This window comes from Aristolochia californica, unplaced genomic scaffold (genome assembly GCF_029961685.1).
Source record: "Aristolochia californica isolate CCGP_79_NKW_82.1479 unplaced genomic scaffold, dmAriCali1.0.hap1 SCAF_132, whole genome shotgun sequence".
Classification (NCBI taxonomy): domain Eukaryota; kingdom Viridiplantae; phylum Streptophyta; class Magnoliopsida; order Piperales; family Aristolochiaceae; genus Aristolochia; species Aristolochia californica.
This window is the reverse complement of record NW_027181807.1, coordinates 13038-28410: the sequence shown is the minus strand read 5'-3', so window position 1 is coordinate 28410 and position 15373 is coordinate 13038. Positions and strand designations below refer to the sequence as shown.

The window sequence follows — 15373 nt, the reverse complement described above, 5'->3', positions numbered from 1 at the left end:
GCGTGAGTTGGATTTTAATTTTCTATTTTATTTGATGTAGGAATGTGGAAAAGAACGTGGGGGAGAGTGAAGCCGGGGAAGGGATTGGTAGGATGGAGAGGGTAACAGAAACGGGTGCGATCATACCAGCACTAATGCACCGGATCCCATCAGAACTCCGAAGTTAAGCGCGCTTGGGCGAGAGTAGTACTAGGATGGGTGACCTCCTGGGAAGTCCTCGTGTTGCACCCCTTTTTTTTTTTTTGCCCTTTGTTCCTGTGCTGCCTGCTAATTTGCCCCTCACAAGGCCGCGGTTAGGGGCGGCGAAACACGTTTTTGCACATACAGTTTGTTTTATGTTTTTTAAGGGTTCGAATCGTTCGGGTAGAAGAGCAGGAGGAAAAAGGAAAAAAAAAAAAAGTATGATTTTGATTTGTTTAACCCGTCATGAATGCAGTTCGGTTCAGTTTTATTGTTTAATGGCGCTCATTGTCAAAATTTTTTATATATCTCGATTTTTGCGTGAGTTGGATTTTAATTTTCTATTTTATTTGATGTAGGAATGTGGAAAAGAACGTGGGGGAGAGTGAAGCCGGGGAAGGGATTGGTAGGATGGAGAGGGTAACAGAAACGGGTGCGATCATACCAGCACTAATGCACCGGATCCCATCAGAACTCCGAAGTTAAGCGCGCTTGGGCGAGAGTAGTACTAGGATGGGTGACCTCCTGGGAAGTCCTCGTGTTGCACCCCTTTTTTTTTTTTTGCCCTTTGTTCCTGTGCTGCCTGCTAATTTGCCCCTCACAAGGCCGCGGTTAGGGGCGGCGAAACACGTTTTTGCACATACAGTTTGTTTTATGTTTTTTAAGGGTTCGAATCGTTCGGGTAGAAGAGCAGGAGGAAAAAGGAAAAAAAAAAAAAGTATGATTTTGATTTGTTTAACCCGTCATGAATGCAGTTCGGTTCAGTTTTATTGTTTAATGGCGCTCATTGTCAAAATTTTTTATATATCTCGATTTTTGCGTGAGTTGGATTTTAATTTTCTATTTTATTTGATGTAGGAATGTGGAAAAGAACGTGGGGGAGAGTGAAGCCGGGGAAGGGATTGGTAGGATGGAGAGGGTAACAGAAACGGGTGCGATCATACCAGCACTAATGCACCGGATCCCATCAGAACTCCGAAGTTAAGCGCGCTTGGGCGAGAGTAGTACTAGGATGGGTGACCTCCTGGGAAGTCCTCGTGTTGCACCCCTTTTTTTTTTTTTGCCCTTTGTTCCTGTGCTGCCTGCTAATTTGCCCCTCACAAGGCCGCGGTTAGGGGCGGCGAAACACGTTTTTGCACATACAGTTTGTTTTATGTTTTTTAAGGGTTCGAATCGTTCGGGTAGAAGAGCAGGAGGAAAAAGGAAAAAAAAAAAAAGTATGATTTTGATTTGTTTAACCCGTCATGAATGCAGTTCGGTTCAGTTTTATTGTTTAATGGCGCTCATTGTCAAAATTTTTTATATATCTCGATTTTTGCGTGAGTTGGATTTTAATTTTCTATTTTATTTGATGTAGGAATGTGGAAAAGAACGTGGGGGAGAGTGAAGCCGGGGAAGGGATTGGTAGGATGGAGAGGGTAACAGAAACGGGTGCGATCATACCAGCACTAATGCACCGGATCCCATCAGAACTCCGAAGTTAAGCGCGCTTGGGCGAGAGTAGTACTAGGATGGGTGACCTCCTGGGAAGTCCTCGTGTTGCACCCCTTTTTTTTTTTTTGCCCTTTGTTCCTGTGCTGCCTGCTAATTTGCCCCTCACAAGGCCGCGGTTAGGGGCGGCGAAACACGTTTTTGCACATACAGTTTGTTTTATGTTTTTTAAGGGTTCGAATCGTTCGGGTAGAAGAGCAGGAGGAAAAAGGAAAAAAAAAAAAAGTATGATTTTGATTTGTTTAACCCGTCATGAATGCAGTTCGGTTCAGTTTTATTGTTTAATGGCGCTCATTGTCAAAATTTTTTATATATCTCGATTTTTGCGTGAGTTGGATTTTAATTTTCTATTTTATTTGATGTAGGAATGTGGAAAAGAACGTGGGGGAGAGTGAAGCCGGGGAAGGGATTGGTAGGATGGAGAGGGTAACAGAAACGGGTGCGATCATACCAGCACTAATGCACCGGATCCCATCAGAACTCCGAAGTTAAGCGCGCTTGGGCGAGAGTAGTACTAGGATGGGTGACCTCCTGGGAAGTCCTCGTGTTGCACCCCTTTTTTTTTTTTTGCCCTTTGTTCCTGTGCTGCCTGCTAATTTGCCCCTCACAAGGCCGCGGTTAGGGGCGGCGAAACACGTTTTTGCACATACAGTTTGTTTTATGTTTTTTAAGGGTTCGAATCGTTCGGGTAGAAGAGCAGGAGGAAAAAGGAAAAAAAAAAAAAGTATGATTTTGATTTGTTTAACCCGTCATGAATGCAGTTCGGTTCAGTTTTATTGTTTAATGGCGCTCATTGTCAAAATTTTTTATATATCTCGATTTTTGCGTGAGTTGGATTTTAATTTTCTATTTTATTTGATGTAGGAATGTGGAAAAGAACGTGGGGGAGAGTGAAGCCGGGGAAGGGATTGGTAGGATGGAGAGGGTAACAGAAACGGGTGCGATCATACCAGCACTAATGCACCGGATCCCATCAGAACTCCGAAGTTAAGCGCGCTTGGGCGAGAGTAGTACTAGGATGGGTGACCTCCTGGGAAGTCCTCGTGTTGCACCCCTTTTTTTTTTTTTGCCCTTTGTTCCTGTGCTGCCTGCTAATTTGCCCCTCACAAGGCCGCGGTTAGGGGCGGCGAAACACGTTTTTGCACATACACTTTGTTTTATGTTTTTTAAGGGTTCGAATCGTTCGGGTAGAAGAGCAGGAGGAAAAAGGAAAAAAAAAAAAAGTATGATTTTGATTTGTTTAACCCGTCATGAATGCAGTTCGGTTCAGTTTTATTGTTTAATGGCGCTCATTGTCAAAATTTTTTATATATCTCGATTTTTGCGTGAGTTGGATTTTAATTTTCTATTTTATTTGATGTAGGAATGTGGAAAAGAACGTGGGGGAGAGTGAAGCCGGGGAAGGGATTGGTAGGATGGAGAGGGTAACAGAAACGGGTGCGATCATACCAGCACTAATGCACCGGATCCCATCAGAACTCCGAAGTTAAGCGCGCTTGGGCGAGAGTAGTACTAAAGTCCTCGTGTTGCACCCCTTTTTTTTTTTTTGCCCTTTGTTCCTGTGCTGCCTGCTAATTTGCCCCTCACAAGGCCGCGGTTAGGGGCGGCGAAACACGTTTTTGCACATACAGTTTGTTTTATGTTTTTTAAGGGTTCGAATCGTTCGGGTAGAAGAGCAGGAGGAAAAAGGAAAAAAAAAAAAAGTATGATTTTGATTTGTTTAACCCGTCATGAATGCAGTTCGGTTCAGTTTTATTGTTTAATGGCGCTCATTGTCAAAATTTTTTATATATCTCGATTTTTGCGTGAGTTGGATTTTAATTTTCTATTTTATTTGATGTAGGAATGTGGAAAAGAACGTGGGGGAGAGTGAAGCCGGGGAAGGGATTGGTAGGATGGAGAGGGTAACAGAAACGGGTGCGATCATACCAGCACTAATGCACCGGATCCCATCAGAACTCCGAAGTTAAGCGCGCTTGGGCGAGAGTAGTACTAGGATGGGTGACCTCCTGGGAAGTCCTCGTGTTGCACCCCTTTTTTTTTTTTTGCCCTTTGTTCCTGTGCTGCCTGCTAATTTGCCCCTCACAAGGCCGCGGTTAGGGGCGGCGAAACACGTTTTTGCACATACAGTTTGTTTTATGTTTTTTAAGGGTTCGAATCGTTCGGGTAGAAGAGCAGGAGGAAAAAGGAAAAAAAAAAAAAGTATGATTTTGATTTGTTTAACCCGTCATGAATGCAGTTCGGTTCAGTTTTATTGTTTAATGGCGCTCATTGTCAAAATTTTTTATATATCTCGATTTTTGCGTGAGTTGGATTTTAATTTTCTATTTTATTTGATGTAGGAATGTGGAAAAGAACGTGGGGGAGAGTGAAGCCGGGGAAGGGATTGGTAGGATGGAGAGGGTAACAGAAACGGGTGCGATCATACCAGCACTAATGCACCGGATCCCATCAGAACTCCGAAGTTAAGCGCGCTTGGGCGAGAGTAGTACTAGGATGGGTGACCTCCTGGGAAGTCCTCGTGTTGCACCCCTTTTTTTTTTTTTGCCCTTTGTTCCTGTGCTGCCTGCTAATTTGCCCCTCACAAGGCCGCGGTTAGGGGCGGCGAAACACGTTTTTGCACATACACTTTGTTTTATGTTTTTTAAGGGTTCGAATCGTTCGGGTAGAAGAGCAGGAGGAAAAAGGAAAAAAAAAAAAAGTATGATTTTGATTTGTTTAACCCGTCATGAATGCAGTTCGGTTCAGTTTTATTGTTTAATGGCGCTCATTGTCAAAATTTTTTATATATCTCGATTTTTGCGTGAGTTGGATTTTAATTTTCTATTTTATTTGATGTAGGAATGTGGAAAAGAACGTGGGGGAGAGTGAAGCCGGGGAAGGGATTGGTAGGATGGAGAGGGTAACAGAAACGGGTGCGATCATACCAGCACTAATGCACCGGATCCCATCAGAACTCCGAAGTTAAGCGCGCTTGGGCGAGAGTAGTACTAGGATGGGTGACCTCCTGGGAAGTCCTCGTGTTGCACCCCTTTTTTTTTTTTTGCCCTTTGTTCCTGTGCTGCCTGCTAATTTGCCCCTCACAAGGCCGCGGTTAGGGGCGGCGAAACACGTTTTTGCACATACAGTTTGTTTTATGTTTTTTAAGGGTTCGAATCGTTCGGGTAGAAGAGCAGGAGGAAAAAGGAAAAAAAAAAAAAGTATGATTTTGATTTGTTTAACCCGTCATGAATGCAGTTCGGTTCAGTTTTATTGTTTAATGGCGCTCATTGTCAAAATTTTTTATATATCTCGATTTTTGCGTGAGTTGGATTTTAATTTTCTATTTTATTTGATGTAGGAATGTGGAAAAGAACGTGGGGGAGAGTGAAGCCGGGGAAGGGATTGGTAGGATGGAGAGGGTAACAGAAACGGGTGCGATCATACCAGCACTAATGCACCGGATCCCATCAGAACTCCGAAGTTAAGCGCGCTTGGGCGAGAGTAGTACTAGGATGGGTGACCTCCTGGGAAGTCCTCGTGTTGCACCCCTTTTTTTTTTTTTGCCCTTTGTTCCTGTGCTGCCTGCTAATTTGCCCCTCACAAGGCCGCGGTTAGGGGCGGCGAAACACGTTTTTGCACATACAGTTTGTTTTATGTTTTTTAAGGGTTCGAATCGTTCGGGTAGAAGAGCAGGAGGAAAAAGGAAAAAAAAAAAAAGTATGATTTTGATTTGTTTAACCCGTCATGAATGCAGTTCGGTTCAGTTTTATTGTTTAATGGCGCTCATTGTCAAAATTTTTTATATATCTCGATTTTTGCGTGAGTTGGATTTTAATTTTCTATTTTATTTGATGTAGGAATGTGGAAAAGAACGTGGGGGAGAGTGAAGCCGGGGAAGGGATTGGTAGGATGGAGAGGGTAACAGAAACGGGTGCGATCATACCAGCACTAATGCACCGGATCCCATCAGAACTCCGAAGTTAAGCGCGCTTGGGCGAGAGTAGTACTAGGATGGGTGACCTCCTGGGAAGTCCTCGTGTTGCACCCCTTTTTTTTTTTTTGCCCTTTGTTCCTGTGCTGCCTGCTAATTTGCCCCTCACAAGGCCGCGGTTAGGGGCGGCGAAACACGTTTTTGCACATACAGTTTGTTTTATGTTTTTTAAGGGTTCGAATCGTTCGGGTAGAAGAGCAGGAGGAAAAAGGAAAAAAAAAAAAAGTATGATTTTGATTTGTTTAACCCGTCATGAATGCAGTTCGGTTCAGTTTTATTGTTTAATGGCGCTCATTGTCAAAATTTTTTATATATCTCGATTTTTGCGTGAGTTGGATTTTAATTTTCTATTTTATTTGATGTAGGAATGTGGAAAAGAACGTGGGGGAGAGTGAAGCCGGGGAAGGGATTGGTAGGATGGAGAGGGTAACAGAAACGGGTGCGATCATACCAGCACTAATGCACCGGATCCCATCAGAACTCCGAAGTTAAGCGCGCTTGGGCGAGAGTAGTACTAGGATGGGTGACCTCCTGGGAAGTCCTCGTGTTGCACCCCTTTTTTTTTTTTTGCCCTTTGTTCCTGTGCTGCCTGCTAATTTGCCCCTCACAAGGCCGCGGTTAGGGGCGGCGAAACACGTTTTTGCACATACACTTTGTTTTATGTTTTTTAAGGGTTCGAATCGTTCGGGTAGAAGAGCAGGAGGAAAAAGGAAAAAAAAAAAAAGTATGATTTTGATTTGTTTAACCCGTCATGAATGCAGTTCGGTTCAGTTTTATTGTTTAATGGCGCTCATTGTCAAAATTTTTTATATATCTCGATTTTTGCGTGAGTTGGATTTTAATTTTCTATTTTATTTGATGTAGGAATGTGGAAAAGAACGTGGGGGAGAGTGAAGCCGGGGAAGGGATTGGTAGGATGGAGAGGGTAACAGAAACGGGTGCGATCATACCAGCACTAATGCACCGGATCCCATCAGAACTCCGAAGTTAAGCGCGCTTGGGCGAGAGTAGTACTAGGATGGGTGACCTCCTGGGAAGTCCTCGTGTTGCACCCCTTTTTTTTTTTTTGCCCTTTGTTCCTGTGCTGCCTGCTAATTTGCCCCTCACAAGGCCGCGGTTAGGGGCGGCGAAACACGTTTTTGCACATACACTTTGTTTTATGTTTTTTAAGGGTTCGAATCGTTCGGGTAGAAGAGCAGGAGGAAAAAGGAAAAAAAAAAAAAGTATGATTTTGATTTGTTTAACCCGTCATGAATGCAGTTCGGTTCAGTTTTATTGTTTAATGGCGCTCATTGTCAAAATTTTTTATATATCTCGATTTTTGCGTGAGTTGGATTTTAATTTTCTATTTTATTTGATGTAGGAATGTGGAAAAGAACGTGGGGGAGAGTGAAGCCGGGGAAGGGATTGGTAGGATGGAGAGGGTAACAGAAACGGGTGCGATCATACCAGCACTAATGCACCGGATCCCATCAGAACTCCGAAGTTAAGCGCGCTTGGGCGAGAGTAGTACTAGGATGGGTGACCTCCTGGGAAGTCCTCGTGTTGCACCCCTTTTTTTTTTTTTGCCCTTTGTTCCTGTGCTGCCTGCTAATTTGCCCCTCACAAGGCCGCGGTTAGGGGCGGCGAAACACGTTTTTGCACATACACTTTGTTTTATGTTTTTTAAGGGTTCGAATCGTTCGGGTAGAAGAGCAGGAGGAAAAAGGAAAAAAAAAAAAAGTATGATTTTGATTTGTTTAACCCGTCATGAATGCAGTTCGGTTCAGTTTTATTGTTTAATGGCGCTCATTGTCAAAATTTTTTATATATCTCGATTTTTGCGTGAGTTGGATTTTAATTTTCTATTTTATTTGATGTAGGAATGTGGAAAAGAACGTGGGGGAGAGTGAAGCCGGGGAAGGGATTGGTAGGATGGAGAGGGTAACAGAAACGGGTGCGATCATACCAGCACTAATGCACCGGATCCCATCAGAACTCCGAAGTTAAGCGCGCTTGGGCGAGAGTAGTACTAGGATGGGTGACCTCCTGGGAAGTCCTCGTGTTGCACCCCTTTTTTTTTTTTTGCCCTTTGTTCCTGTGCTGCCTGCTAATTTGCCCCTCACAAGGCCGCGGTTAGGGGCGGCGAAACACGTTTTTGCACATACAGTTTGTTTTATGTTTTTTAAGGGTTCGAATCGTTCGGGTAGAAGAGCAGGAGGAAAAAGGAAAAAAAAAAAAAGTATGATTTTGATTTGTTTAACCCGTCATGAATGCAGTTCGGTTCAGTTTTATTGTTTAATGGCGCTCATTGTCAAAATTTTTTATATATCTCGATTTTTGCGTGAGTTGGATTTTAATTTTCTATTTTATTTGATGTAGGAATGTGGAAAAGAACGTGGGGGAGAGTGAAGCCGGGGAAGGGATTGGTAGGATGGAGAGGGTAACAGAAACGGGTGCGATCATACCAGCACTAATGCACCGGATCCCATCAGAACTCCGAAGTTAAGCGCGCTTGGGCGAGAGTAGTACTAGGATGGGTGACCTCCTGGGAAGTCCTCGTGTTGCACCCCTTTTTTTTTTTTTGCCCTTTGTTCCTGTGCTGCCTGCTAATTTGCCCCTCACAAGGCCGCGGTTAGGGGCGGCGAAACACGTTTTTGCACATACAGTTTGTTTTATGTTTTTTAAGGGTTCGAATCGTTCGGGTAGAAGAGCAGGAGGAAAAAGGAAAAAAAAAAAAAGTATGATTTTGATTTGTTTAACCCGTCATGAATGCAGTTCGGTTCAGTTTTATTGTTTAATGGCGCTCATTGTCAAAATTTTTTATATATCTCGATTTTTGCGTGAGTTGGATTTTAATTTTCTATTTTATTTGATGTAGGAATGTGGAAAAGAACGTGGGGGAGAGTGAAGCCGGGGAAGGGATTGGTAGGATGGAGAGGGTAACAGAAACGGGTGCGATCATACCAGCACTAATGCACCGGATCCCATCAGAACTCCGAAGTTAAGCGCGCTTGGGCGAGAGTAGTACTAGGATGGGTGACCTCCTGGGAAGTCCTCGTGTTGCACCCCTTTTTTTTTTTTTGCCCTTTGTTCCTGTGCTGCCTGCTAATTTGCCCCTCACAAGGCCGCGGTTAGGGGCGGCGAAACACGTTTTTGCACATACAGTTTGTTTTATGTTTTTTAAGGGTTCGAATCGTTCGGGTAGAAGAGCAGGAGGAAAAAGGAAAAAAAAAAAAAGTATGATTTTGATTTGTTTAACCCGTCATGAATGCAGTTCGGTTCAGTTTTATTGTTTAATGGCGCTCATTGTCAAAATTTTTTATATATCTCGATTTTTGCGTGAGTTGGATTTTAATTTTCTATTTTATTTGATGTAGGAATGTGGAAAAGAACGTGGGGGAGAGTGAAGCCGGGGAAGGGATTGGTAGGATGGAGAGGGTAACAGAAACGGGTGCGATCATACCAGCACTAATGCACCGGATCCCATCAGAACTCCGAAGTTAAGCGCGCTTGGGCGAGAGTAGTACTAGGATGGGTGACCTCCTGGGAAGTCCTCGTGTTGCACCCCTTTTTTTTTTTTTGCCCTTTGTTCCTGTGCTGCCTGCTAATTTGCCCCTCACAAGGCCGCGGTTAGGGGCGGCGAAACACGTTTTTGCACATACACTTTGTTTTATGTTTTTTAAGGGTTCGAATCGTTCGGGTAGAAGAGCAGGAGGAAAAAGGAAAAAAAAAAAAAGTATGATTTTGATTTGTTTAACCCGTCATGAATGCAGTTCGGTTCAGTTTTATTGTTTAATGGCGCTCATTGTCAAAATTTTTTATATATCTCGATTTTTGCGTGAGTTGGATTTTAATTTTCTATTTTATTTGATGTAGGAATGTGGAAAAGAACGTGGGGGAGAGTGAAGCCGGGGAAGGGATTGGTAGGATGGAGAGGGTAACAGAAACGGGTGCGATCATACCAGCACTAATGCACCGGATCCCATCAGAACTCCGAAGTTAAGCGCGCTTGGGCGAGAGTAGTACTAGGATGGGTGACCTCCTGGGAAGTCCTCGTGTTGCACCCCTTTTTTTTTTTTTGCCCTTTGTTCCTGTGCTGCCTGCTAATTTGCCCCTCACAAGGCCGCGGTTAGGGGCGGCGAAACACGTTTTTGCACATACAGTTTGTTTTATGTTTTTTAAGGGTTCGAATCGTTCGGGTAGAAGAGCAGGAGGAAAAAGGAAAAAAAAAAAAAGTATGATTTTGATTTGTTTAACCCGTCATGAATGCAGTTCGGTTCAGTTTTATTGTTTAATGGCGCTCATTGTCAAAATTTTTTATATATCTCGATTTTTGCGTGAGTTGGATTTTAATTTTCTATTTTATTTGATGTAGGAATGTGGAAAAGAACGTGGGGGAGAGTGAAGCCGGGGAAGGGATTGGTAGGATGGAGAGGGTAACAGAAACGGGTGCGATCATACCAGCACTAATGCACCGGATCCCATCAGAACTCCGAAGTTAAGCGCGCTTGGGCGAGAGTAGTACTAGGATGGGTGACCTCCTGGGAAGTCCTCGTGTTGCACCCCTTTTTTTTTTTTTGCCCTTTGTTCCTGTGCTGCCTGCTAATTTGCCCCTCACAAGGCCGCGGTTAGGGGCGGCGAAACACGTTTTTGCACATACACTTTGTTTTATGTTTTTTAAGGGTTCGAATCGTTCGGGTAGAAGAGCAGGAGGAAAAAGGAAAAAAAAAAAAAGTATGATTTTGATTTGTTTAACCCGTCATGAATGCAGTTCGGTTCAGTTTTATTGTTTAATGGCGCTCATTGTCAAAATTTTTTATATATCTCGATTTTTGCGTGAGTTGGATTTTAATTTTCTATTTTATTTGATGTAGGAATGTGGAAAAGAACGTGGGGGAGAGTGAAGCCGGGGAAGGGATTGGTAGGATGGAGAGGGTAACAGAAACGGGTGCGATCATACCAGCACTAATGCACCGGATCCCATCAGAACTCCGAAGTTAAGCGCGCTTGGGCGAGAGTAGTACTAGGATGGGTGACCTCCTGGGAAGTCCTCGTGTTGCACCCCTTTTTTTTTTTTTGCCCTTTGTTCCTGTGCTGCCTGCTAATTTGCCCCTCACAAGGCCGCGGTTAGGGGCGGCGAAACACGTTTTTGCACATACACTTTGTTTTATGTTTTTTAAGGGTTCGAATCGTTCGGGTAGAAGAGCAGGAGGAAAAAGGAAAAAAAAAAAAAGTATGATTTTGATTTGTTTAACCCGTCATGAATGCAGTTCGGTTCAGTTTTATTGTTTAATGGCGCTCATTGTCAAAATTTTTTATATATCTCGATTTTTGCGTGAGTTGGATTTTAATTTTCTATTTTATTTGATGTAGGAATGTGGAAAAGAACGTGGGGGAGAGTGAAGCCGGGGAAGGGATTGGTAGGATGGAGAGGGTAACAGAAACGGGTGCGATCATACCAGCACTAATGCACCGGATCCCATCAGAACTCCGAAGTTAAGCGCGCTTGGGCGAGAGTAGTACTAGGATGGGTGACCTCCTGGGAAGTCCTCGTGTTGCACCCCTTTTTTTTTTTTTGCCCTTTGTTCCTGTGCTGCCTGCTAATTTGCCCCTCACAAGGCCGCGGTTAGGGGCGGCGAAACACGTTTTTGCACATACACTTTGTTTTATGTTTTTTAAGGGTTCGAATCGTTCGGGTAGAAGAGCAGGAGGAAAAAGGAAAAAAAAAAAAAGTATGATTTTGATTTGTTTAACCCGTCATGAATGCAGTTCGGTTCAGTTTTATTGTTTAATGGCGCTCATTGTCAAAATTTTTTATATATCTCGATTTTTGCGTGAGTTGGATTTTAATTTTCTATTTTATTTGATGTAGGAATGTGGAAAAGAACGTGGGGGAGAGTGAAGCCGGGGAAGGGATTGGTAGGATGGAGAGGGTAACAGAAACGGGTGCGATCATACCAGCACTAATGCACCGGATCCCATCAGAACTCCGAAGTTAAGCGCGCTTGGGCGAGAGTAGTACTAGGATGGGTGACCTCCTGGGAAGTCCTCGTGTTGCACCCCTTTTTTTTTTTTTGCCCTTTGTTCCTGTGCTGCCTGCTAATTTGCCCCTCACAAGGCCGCGGTTAGGGGCGGCGAAACACGTTTTTGCACATACACTTTGTTTTATGTTTTTTAAGGGTTCGAATCGTTCGGGTAGAAGAGCAGGAGGAAAAAGGAAAAAAAAAAAAAGTATGATTTTGATTTGTTTAACCCGTCATGAATGCAGTTCGGTTCAGTTTTATTGTTTAATGGCGCTCATTGTCAAAATTTTTTATATATCTCGATTTTTGCGTGAGTTGGATTTTAATTTTCTATTTTATTTGATGTAGGAATGTGGAAAAGAACGTGGGGGAGAGTGAAGCCGGGGAAGGGATTGGTAGGATGGAGAGGGTAACAGAAACGGGTGCGATCATACCAGCACTAATGCACCGGATCCCATCAGAACTCCGAAGTTAAGCGCGCTTGGGCGAGAGTAGTACTAGGATGGGTGACCTCCTGGGAAGTCCTCGTGTTGCACCCCTTTTTTTTTTTTTGCCCTTTGTTCCTGTGCTGCCTGCTAATTTGCCCCTCACAAGGCCGCGGTTAGGGGCGGCGAAACACGTTTTTGCACATACACTTTGTTTTATGTTTTTTAAGGGTTCGAATCGTTCGGGTAGAAGAGCAGGAGGAAAAAGGAAAAAAAAAAAAGTATGATTTTGATTTGTTTAACCCGTCATGAATGCAGTTCGGTTCAGTTTTATTGTTTAATGGCGCTCATTGTCAAAATTTTTTATATATCTCGATTTTTGCGTGAGTTGGATTTTAATTTTCTATTTTATTTGATGTAGGAATGTGGAAAAGAACGTGGGGGAGAGTGAAGCCGGGGAAGGGATTGGTAGGATGGAGAGGGTAACAGAAACGGGTGCGATCATACCAGCACTAATGCACCGGATCCCATCAGAACTCCGAAGTTAAGCGCGCTTGGGCGAGAGTAGTACTAGGATGGGTGACCTCCTGGGAAGTCCTCGTGTTGCACCCCTTTTTTTTTTTTTGCCCTTTGTTCCTGTGCTGCCTGCTAATTTGCCCCTCACAAGGCCGCGGTTAGGGGCGGCGAAACACGTTTTTGCACATACACTTTGTTTTATGTTTTTTAAGGGTTCGAATCGTTCGGGTAGAAGAGCAGGAGGAAAAAGGAAAAAAAAAAAAAGTATGATTTTGATTTGTTTAACCCGTCATGAATGCAGTTCGGTTCAGTTTTATTGTTTAATGGCGCTCATTGTCAAAATTTTTTATATATCTCGATTTTTGCGTGAGTTGGATTTTAATTTTCTATTTTATTTGATGTAGGAATGTGGAAAAGAACGTGGGGGAGAGTGAAGCCGGGGGAAGGGATTGGTAGGATGGAGAGGGTAACAGAAACGGGTGCGATCATACCAGCACTAATGCACCGGATCCCATCAGAACTCCGAAGTTAAGCGCGCTTGGGCGAGAGTAGTACTAGGATGGGTGACCTCCTGGGAAGTCCTCGTGTTGCACCCCTTTTTTTTTTTTTGCCCTTTGTTCCTGTGCTGCCTGCTAATTTGCCCCTCACAAGGCCGCGGTTAGGGGCGGCGAAACACGTTTTTGCACATACACTTTGTTTTATGTTTTTTAAGGGTTCGAATCGTTCGGGTAGAAGAGCAGGAGGAAAAAGGAAAAAAAAAAAAAGTATGATTTTGATTTGTTTAACCCGTCATGAATGCAGTTCGGTTCAGTTTTATTGTTTAATGGCGCTCATTGTCAAAATTTTTTATATATCTCGATTTTTGCGTGAGTTGGATTTTAATTTTCTATTTTATTTGATGTAGGAATGTGGAAAAGAACGTGGGGGAGAGTGAAGCCGGGGAAGGGATTGGTAGGATGGAGAGGGTAACAGAAACGGGTGCGATCATACCAGCACTAATGCACCGGATCCCATCAGAACTCCGAAGTTAAGCGCGCTTGGGCGAGAGTAGTACTAGGATGGGTGACCTCCTGGGAAGTCCTCGTGTTGCACCCCTTTTTTTTTTTTTGCCCTTTGTTCCTGTGCTGCCTGCTAATTTGCCCCTCACAAGGCCGCGGTTAGGGGCGGCGAAACACGTTTTTGCACATACAGTTTGTTTTATGTTTTTTAAGGGTTCGAATCGTTCGGGTAGAAGAGCAGGAGGAAAAAGGAAAAAAAAAAAAAGTATGATTTTGATTTGTTTAACCCGTCATGAATGCAGTTCGGTTCAGTTTTATTGTTTAATGGCGCTCATTGTCAAAATTTTTTATATATCTCGATTTTTGCGTGAGTTGGATTTTAATTTTCTATTTTATTTGATGTAGGAATGTGGAAAAGAACGTGGGGGAGAGTGAAGCCGGGGAAGGGATTGGTAGGATGGAGAGGGTAACAGAAACGGGTGCGATCATACCAGCACTAATGCACCGGATCCCATCAGAACTCCGAAGTTAAGCTCGCTTGGGCGAGAGTAGTACTAGGATGGGTGACCTCCTGGGAAGTCCTCGTGTTGCACCCCTTTTTTTTTTTTTGCCCTTTGTTCCTGTGCTGCCTGCTAATTTGCCCCTCACAAGGCCGCGGTTAGGGGCGGCGAAACACGTTTTTGCACATACACTTTGTTTTATGTTTTTTAAGGGTTCGAATCGTTCGGGTAGAAGAGCAGGAGGAAAAAGGAAAAAAAAAAAAAAAGTATGATTTTGATTTGTTTAACCCGTCATGAATGCAGTTCGGTTCAGTTTTATTGTTTAATGGCGCTCATTGTCAAAATTTTTTATATATCTCGATTTTTGCGTGAGTTGGATTTTAATTTTCTATTTTATTTGATGTAGGAATGTGGAAAAGAACGTGGGGGAGAGTGAAGCCGGGGAAGGGATTGGTAGGATGGAGAGGGTAACAGAAACGGGTGCGATCATACCAGCACTAATGCACCGGATCCCATCAGAACTCCGAAGTTAAGCGCGCTTGGGCGAGAGTAGTACTAGGATGGGTGACCTCCTGGGAAGTCCTCGTGTTGCACCCCTTTTTTTTTTTTTGCCCTTTGTTCCTGTGCTGCCTGCTAATTTGCCCCTCACAAGGCCGCGGTTAGGGGCGGCGAAACACGTTTTTGCACATACACTTTGTTTTATGTTTTTTAAGGGTTCGAATCGTTCGGGTAGAAGAGCAGGAGGAAAAAGGAAAAAAAAAAAAAAAGTATGATTTTGATTTGTTTAACCCGTCATGAATGCAGTTCGGTTCAGTTTTATTGTTTAATGGCGCTCATTGTCAAAATTTTTTATATATCTCGATTTTTGCGTGAGTTGGATTTTAATTTTCTATTTTATTTGATGTAGGAATGTGGAAAAGAACGTGGGGGAGAGTGAAGCCGGGGAAGGGATTGGTAGGATGGAGAGGGTAACAGAAACGGGTGCGATCATACCAGCACTAATGCACCGGATCCCATCAGAACTCCGAAGTTAAGCTCGCTTGGGCGAGAGTAGTACTAGGATGGGTGACCTCCTGGGAAGTCCTCGTGTTGCACCCCTTTTTTTTTTTTTGCCCTTTGTTCCTGTGCTGCCTGCTAATTTGCCCCTCACAAGGCCGCGGTTAGGGGCGGCGAAACACGTTTTTGCACATACAGTTTGTTTTATGTTTTTTAAGGGTTCGAATCGTTCGGGTAGAAGAGCAGGAGGAAAAAGGAAAAAAAAAAAAAAAGTATGATTTTGATTTGT

The 15373-nt window shown here is 43.5% G+C and overlaps 30 non-coding genes and 1 pseudogene across 30 annotated transcripts; all 31 read left to right on the top strand.

The window, feature by feature from the left end:
* Positions 1-112: 112 nt before the first annotated feature.
* LOC137949201 (5S ribosomal RNA) lies at positions 113-231 on the top strand. Its single transcript, XR_011111739.1, has one exon. It is a non-coding gene; the product is annotated as a 5S ribosomal RNA (ribosomal RNA).
* Positions 232-611: 380 nt separating this feature from the next.
* On the top strand, positions 612-730 carry LOC137949200 (5S ribosomal RNA). The gene has a single exon (XR_011111738.1). It is a non-coding gene; the product is annotated as a 5S ribosomal RNA (ribosomal RNA).
* A 380-nt stretch (positions 731-1110) lies between these two features.
* LOC137949199 (5S ribosomal RNA) lies at positions 1111-1229 on the top strand. The gene has a single exon (XR_011111737.1). It is a non-coding gene; the product is annotated as a 5S ribosomal RNA (ribosomal RNA).
* Positions 1230-1609: 380 nt separating this feature from the next.
* LOC137949198 (5S ribosomal RNA) lies at positions 1610-1728 on the top strand. The gene has a single exon (XR_011111736.1). It is a non-coding gene; the product is annotated as a 5S ribosomal RNA (ribosomal RNA).
* Positions 1729-2108: 380 nt separating this feature from the next.
* Positions 2109-2227, top strand: LOC137949305 (5S ribosomal RNA). The gene has a single exon (XR_011111833.1). It is a non-coding gene; the product is annotated as a 5S ribosomal RNA (ribosomal RNA).
* Positions 2228-2607: 380 nt separating this feature from the next.
* LOC137949304 (5S ribosomal RNA) lies at positions 2608-2726 on the top strand. The gene has a single exon (XR_011111832.1). It is a non-coding gene; the product is annotated as a 5S ribosomal RNA (ribosomal RNA).
* A 380-nt stretch (positions 2727-3106) lies between these two features.
* On the top strand, positions 3107-3206 carry LOC137949257 (5S ribosomal RNA; annotated as a pseudogene).
* Positions 3207-3586: 380 nt separating this feature from the next.
* LOC137949303 (5S ribosomal RNA) lies at positions 3587-3705 on the top strand. The gene has a single exon (XR_011111831.1). It is a non-coding gene; the product is annotated as a 5S ribosomal RNA (ribosomal RNA).
* A 380-nt stretch (positions 3706-4085) lies between these two features.
* On the top strand, positions 4086-4204 carry LOC137949302 (5S ribosomal RNA). The gene has a single exon (XR_011111830.1). It is a non-coding gene; the product is annotated as a 5S ribosomal RNA (ribosomal RNA).
* A 380-nt stretch (positions 4205-4584) lies between these two features.
* On the top strand, positions 4585-4703 carry LOC137949300 (5S ribosomal RNA). Its single transcript, XR_011111829.1, has one exon. It is a non-coding gene; the product is annotated as a 5S ribosomal RNA (ribosomal RNA).
* Positions 4704-5083: 380 nt separating this feature from the next.
* On the top strand, positions 5084-5202 carry LOC137949298 (5S ribosomal RNA). Its single transcript, XR_011111827.1, has one exon. It is a non-coding gene; the product is annotated as a 5S ribosomal RNA (ribosomal RNA).
* Positions 5203-5582: 380 nt separating this feature from the next.
* LOC137949297 (5S ribosomal RNA) lies at positions 5583-5701 on the top strand. The gene has a single exon (XR_011111826.1). It is a non-coding gene; the product is annotated as a 5S ribosomal RNA (ribosomal RNA).
* Positions 5702-6081: 380 nt separating this feature from the next.
* On the top strand, positions 6082-6200 carry LOC137949296 (5S ribosomal RNA). Its single transcript, XR_011111825.1, has one exon. It is a non-coding gene; the product is annotated as a 5S ribosomal RNA (ribosomal RNA).
* Positions 6201-6580: 380 nt separating this feature from the next.
* Positions 6581-6699, top strand: LOC137949295 (5S ribosomal RNA). Its single transcript, XR_011111824.1, has one exon. It is a non-coding gene; the product is annotated as a 5S ribosomal RNA (ribosomal RNA).
* A 380-nt stretch (positions 6700-7079) lies between these two features.
* LOC137949294 (5S ribosomal RNA) lies at positions 7080-7198 on the top strand. The gene has a single exon (XR_011111823.1). It is a non-coding gene; the product is annotated as a 5S ribosomal RNA (ribosomal RNA).
* A 380-nt stretch (positions 7199-7578) lies between these two features.
* Positions 7579-7697, top strand: LOC137949293 (5S ribosomal RNA). Its single transcript, XR_011111822.1, has one exon. It is a non-coding gene; the product is annotated as a 5S ribosomal RNA (ribosomal RNA).
* Positions 7698-8077: 380 nt separating this feature from the next.
* LOC137949292 (5S ribosomal RNA) lies at positions 8078-8196 on the top strand. Its single transcript, XR_011111821.1, has one exon. It is a non-coding gene; the product is annotated as a 5S ribosomal RNA (ribosomal RNA).
* A 380-nt stretch (positions 8197-8576) lies between these two features.
* On the top strand, positions 8577-8695 carry LOC137949291 (5S ribosomal RNA). Its single transcript, XR_011111820.1, has one exon. It is a non-coding gene; the product is annotated as a 5S ribosomal RNA (ribosomal RNA).
* Positions 8696-9075: 380 nt separating this feature from the next.
* LOC137949290 (5S ribosomal RNA) lies at positions 9076-9194 on the top strand. The gene has a single exon (XR_011111819.1). It is a non-coding gene; the product is annotated as a 5S ribosomal RNA (ribosomal RNA).
* A 380-nt stretch (positions 9195-9574) lies between these two features.
* Positions 9575-9693, top strand: LOC137949289 (5S ribosomal RNA). The gene has a single exon (XR_011111818.1). It is a non-coding gene; the product is annotated as a 5S ribosomal RNA (ribosomal RNA).
* A 380-nt stretch (positions 9694-10073) lies between these two features.
* On the top strand, positions 10074-10192 carry LOC137949287 (5S ribosomal RNA). Its single transcript, XR_011111816.1, has one exon. It is a non-coding gene; the product is annotated as a 5S ribosomal RNA (ribosomal RNA).
* Positions 10193-10572: 380 nt separating this feature from the next.
* On the top strand, positions 10573-10691 carry LOC137949286 (5S ribosomal RNA). Its single transcript, XR_011111815.1, has one exon. It is a non-coding gene; the product is annotated as a 5S ribosomal RNA (ribosomal RNA).
* A 380-nt stretch (positions 10692-11071) lies between these two features.
* On the top strand, positions 11072-11190 carry LOC137949284 (5S ribosomal RNA). The gene has a single exon (XR_011111814.1). It is a non-coding gene; the product is annotated as a 5S ribosomal RNA (ribosomal RNA).
* Positions 11191-11570: 380 nt separating this feature from the next.
* Positions 11571-11689, top strand: LOC137949283 (5S ribosomal RNA). The gene has a single exon (XR_011111813.1). It is a non-coding gene; the product is annotated as a 5S ribosomal RNA (ribosomal RNA).
* A 380-nt stretch (positions 11690-12069) lies between these two features.
* Positions 12070-12188, top strand: LOC137949282 (5S ribosomal RNA). The gene has a single exon (XR_011111812.1). It is a non-coding gene; the product is annotated as a 5S ribosomal RNA (ribosomal RNA).
* Positions 12189-12567: 379 nt separating this feature from the next.
* Positions 12568-12686, top strand: LOC137949281 (5S ribosomal RNA). The gene has a single exon (XR_011111811.1). It is a non-coding gene; the product is annotated as a 5S ribosomal RNA (ribosomal RNA).
* A 381-nt stretch (positions 12687-13067) lies between these two features.
* LOC137949280 (5S ribosomal RNA) lies at positions 13068-13186 on the top strand. Its single transcript, XR_011111810.1, has one exon. It is a non-coding gene; the product is annotated as a 5S ribosomal RNA (ribosomal RNA).
* Positions 13187-13566: 380 nt separating this feature from the next.
* LOC137949279 (5S ribosomal RNA) lies at positions 13567-13685 on the top strand. Its single transcript, XR_011111809.1, has one exon. It is a non-coding gene; the product is annotated as a 5S ribosomal RNA (ribosomal RNA).
* Positions 13686-14065: 380 nt separating this feature from the next.
* Positions 14066-14184, top strand: LOC137949256 (5S ribosomal RNA). The gene has a single exon (XR_011111789.1). It is a non-coding gene; the product is annotated as a 5S ribosomal RNA (ribosomal RNA).
* A 382-nt stretch (positions 14185-14566) lies between these two features.
* LOC137949278 (5S ribosomal RNA) lies at positions 14567-14685 on the top strand. The gene has a single exon (XR_011111808.1). It is a non-coding gene; the product is annotated as a 5S ribosomal RNA (ribosomal RNA).
* A 382-nt stretch (positions 14686-15067) lies between these two features.
* On the top strand, positions 15068-15186 carry LOC137949255 (5S ribosomal RNA). Its single transcript, XR_011111788.1, has one exon. It is a non-coding gene; the product is annotated as a 5S ribosomal RNA (ribosomal RNA).
* The last annotated feature ends 187 nt before the right edge of the window (positions 15187-15373 follow it).